The sequence below is a fragment of the Halichoerus grypus genome, chromosome X (genome assembly GCF_964656455.1).
Source record: "Halichoerus grypus chromosome X, mHalGry1.hap1.1, whole genome shotgun sequence".
NCBI lineage: Eukaryota > Metazoa > Chordata > Mammalia > Carnivora > Phocidae > Halichoerus > Halichoerus grypus.
The window spans coordinates 35546622-35551134 of NC_135727.1; the positions used below are offsets into that span (position 1 = coordinate 35546622).

At 32.8% G+C, this 4513-nt stretch overlaps 1 pseudogene; it reads right to left on the minus strand.

Moving 5' to 3' along the window:
* Positions 1–3906: 3906 nt before the first annotated feature.
* Positions 3907–4069, minus strand: LOC118536960 (U4 spliceosomal RNA; annotated as a pseudogene).
* Positions 4070–4513: the final 444 nt, after the last annotated feature.

Consider the following 4513-nt stretch of genomic DNA (forward strand, 5'->3'; position numbering starts at 1 on the left):
GGCAGAGGGAGAAGCAGACTCTCCACTGAGCAAGGAGCCTGATGCAGGACTCGATCCCAGGACCCTGGGATCATGACCTGAGCCGAAGGCAGACGCTTAACCGACTGAGCCACCCAGGTGTCGCATTGTCTTTCAAAATTTTAAAAATTTGTTTACACATCATTTCTAAAAGATTTATTCTAAGGTCTCTTTCAGTTTTTACTGCTATTTAAAATTACATGTCTTTATTCCATTTTATAATCTTTATACCTGATGCAGAGAAAAACAATTTATTTGGTAGTTGATGTTGGGTCCAATAAAATTACTGAATTACATTAATAATGACAATGTGTTTTTTATGTCTTACTAAGCTTTATTTATATTTCTAGAACAATATTGGAAACAAAACATGATTGTAGATATCTTTGTGTTATACAGACTGCTGAACACTTTTCTAGTATTACCACTAAGCATAATATTTGTTCTATGTGGTAGAAGGCATTTGTCAAGTTAAGGGAATTCCTTTTTTCCCTAATTTGCTAATAGTTTTTGTGATGGAAAAACTATTTTTATCTAATGACATGGCTGGATCTACTGAAATAGTCATACTTTTTCTCCTGTAGTCGGTCATCAATTTCTGGATTTTTTTTTGAAGGAGCCCACCTAATCCCAATGTATATTTTTACACATTGCTGAACTTGTTTTAGAGATACTTAGATTTTGGACTTTTTGCATTTATCTTCATAAGTAAGACTGGTCTATACTTTTTATCTTCTTGTATTTTCTTTGTCTATTTGTTATCAAGATTAGATAAGAACAGATTTATCTCTTTATTCTCTGTAACAGTTTGTATAAGATAGGGTATGCTAAAATTTGAAATTATAATAAGACTGACCCACAAAACAGTTTGGGCTTAATATTTTGGGAGTTATGGCTGGAAAATAATTTAATTTATTCACTAACTGTCTTTAATGTTTATTTTACTAAGGTTTTTCATTTTTGTTTAAGTCAATATTCATAATTTTTCTCTAATTTGTTCGTTTTATCTTATTTTATTTTTTTAATTTAATGGATAAATATCTTAATATTTGTAAAATCCTTACTCCATCATAATTTATAAAACCTTTTCTGATCCAAATATTACTTACCTTTGTCTTCTCTGTTTTTTTAATCATCCCTGACAGAGATTTATCTGTTTTATTAGTCCTTTCAAGTAACTGGTTCTCTCAATTTTATCCTTGTTTTCCATTTTACTTTCTGTTCTTATCTCTATTATCTTATTAATTCTATATTTTTTTAATTTACCATGTTATTTTTTCCTAGCTTTTTGAGTTAAATGTTTAATTCATTTTGAATTGTTCTTGACTTTTAATAAGATTTTTTTTAAGATTTTTTACTATAATTTTATCTTAAATACTTATTTAGTTGCATCACAAAAAATTTAGAATTTGATTCTTAAAAGGACAATTATAGATATTTGTAACTCACATTTTTATTTCCTTTTTTATAAATACATTATTTCAATAGGGCATTTTTCAGGTTTTTTCCCCCTCATACACATTTTATTATTAATTTCTAACATAGTTTCTGTGATCAAAACATTCCATAGTGTTTTCATTTTTTAAAATTCATTTTAAATGTGGTCAAATTTTAAGTATTTCCATATTCTTGAAAATAATGTATTCACTTTAGACATTTCTATACACATTTACTAACTCTGTCTTGTTAACTGTGTTGTTCACGGTTTCTATTACCTTATGAACTTTTCCTGCTTGACTTATCAGTCTCTGTTATCATTGTATTAAATCTCACTGAGTTTATAGTATTATAAATTTCTTTTTATAATGTTTTCAATATTCGCTACATGTATATAAAATCTATATTTTTGAATGCATACACCTTCATGATTTTCCTATATTCTTAGTTGGTCATTGCTTGTACATTTTGAATTGTATTGTCCCTCTATTATCATCACTTTTCCTGGCCTTGAGTGTGATTATGTGGGAGATTAAAAACACTATACCAGCTTTCTTCTCCTATCATTTTAAAACTATTCATATCAGTTTGTTTTAGGTATGTTTCTTTCAAACAGCATATAAATGGTTTTTGTATGTAGTTTTTTATTATTATTTTTTTATTGTGTTCAATTAGCCAACATATAGTACATCATTTGCTTTTGATGTAGTGTTCAGTGATTCATCAGTTGCATATAACACCTGGTGCTCATCAGATCACATGCCCTCCTTAATGCTCATCATCCAGTTACCCCATCCCCTACCCCCCTCCCTTTTGTAACCCTCAGTTTGGTTCCAGGAGTCCAGAGTCTCTCATGGTTTGTCTCCCTCTCTGATTTCTTCCCATTCAGTTTTCCCTCCCTTCCCCTGTGGTCCTCTGCTCTATTCCTTATGTTCCACATATGAGTGAAACTATATGATAATTGTCTTTCTCTGCTTGACTTATTTCACTTAGCATAATCCCCTCCAGTTCCATCCATATCGATGCAAATGGTAGGTATTCTCCTTTCTGATGGCTGAATAATATTCCATTGTATATATGAACTACATCTTCTTTATCCATTTATCTGTTGAAGGACATCTTGGCTCCTTCCACAGTTTGGCTATTGTGGACATTGCTGCTATGAACATTGGGGTGCATGTGCCCTTTCTTTTCACTACATCTGTATCTTTGGGGTAAATACCTAGTAGCACAATTGCTGGGTCATAGGGTAGCTCTATTTTTAACATCTTGAGGAACCTCCATACTGTTTTCCACAGTGACCAATAACTAGCGAGGAAATTGAAGCAGTAATCAAAAACCTCCCACAAAACAAGAGTCCAGGGCCAGATGGCTTCCCAGGAGAATTTACCAAACATTTAAAGAAGAAGTAATACCTATTCTACTGAAACTTTCAAAAAATAGAAATGGAAGGAAAACTTCCATTTTCGTTCTATGAGGCCAGCATTACCCTAATCCCAATACCAGGCAAAAACCCCATCAAAAAGGAGAATTACAGATCAATATCCCTGATGAACATGGATGCCAAAATACTCAGCAAGATCCTAGCCAATAGGATCCAACAGTACGTTAAAAGGATTATTCACCACGACCAGGTAGGATTTATTCCTGGGATGCAAGGGTGGTTCAACATTCACAAATCAATCAACATGATAGATCATGTTGACAAAAGAAGAGACAAGAACCATATGATCCTCTCAACTGATGCAGAAAAAAGCATTTGAAAAATACAGCATCCTTTCTTGATTAAAACTCTTCAAAGTATAGGGATAGAGGAAATATACCTCAATATTATAAAAGGCATCTATGAAAAGCCCACAGCAAATATCATTCTCAATGGGGAAAAACTGAGAGCTTTTCCCTTAAGGTCAGGAACATGACATGGATGCCTACTCTAACCACTATTGTTCAACATAGTACTAGAAGAACTAGCCTCAGCAATCAGACAACAAAAAGAAATAAAAGGCATTCAAATTGGCAAAGAAGAAGTCAAACTCTCTCTCTTCACAGATGACATGATACTTTATGTGGAAAACCCGAAAGACTCCACTCCCAAATTACTAGAACTCATACAGCAATTTAGCAATGTGGCAGGATACAAAATCAATTCACCGAAATCAGTTGCATTTCTATATACTAACAATGTGACTGAAGAAAGAGAAATTAAGGAATTGATTCCATTTACAATAGCACCAAAAACCATAAGATACCTAAGAATAAACCTAACCAAAGAGGTAAAGGATCTATACTCTAGAAACTATAGGACACTTATGAAAGAAATTGAGGGAGACACAAAGAGATGGAAAAACATTCCATGCTCATGGATTGGAAGAATAAACATTGTTAAAATGTCTATGCTGCCCAGAGCAATCTACACATTCAATGCAATCCCTATCAAAATACCATTGACATTTTTCACAGAGCTGGAACAAAAAATCCTAAAATTTATATGTATTTAAATGCACGTGTATTTAATCTGAAACTCTTAATGGGTTTAGTCTACTATTTTTTCAATTAGCAATAATCGTGCCTCGGATAAACCTCATTGGCTATGATACTGCCACTGTGCAAAGCTAGTCTACTATTTTTAAAATAGTTTAGTAGACTAAAAAAGTTTAGTCTACTTATTTTTATTATCATTACTGATATTTATAATTGTTCTTGCCATTTTGTGCATTACTTATTTTTTGTGTTTATTTAAAGATTGTATTTATTTACTTTACTACTTTATTTTATTTATTACTAGAGAGAGAGCAAGAGCACGGGGAGGGGCAGAGGGAGAGGGAAAAGCAGACTCCTTGCTGGGCAGGGAGCCCAACATGGGGCTCAATCCCAGGACCCTAGGACCATGACCTGAGCTGAAGGCAGATGCTTAACTAACTGAGCCACCCAGGTGCCCCTATTTGTTTTGTTTACCATGTTTATACTCTTCACTTTCCAGATTATCCAATGAAATATTTTACATGTCTTTTTTCTTGCTTTGTATCTGATTTTTTTCATAATTTACTTTCTTTTTCTA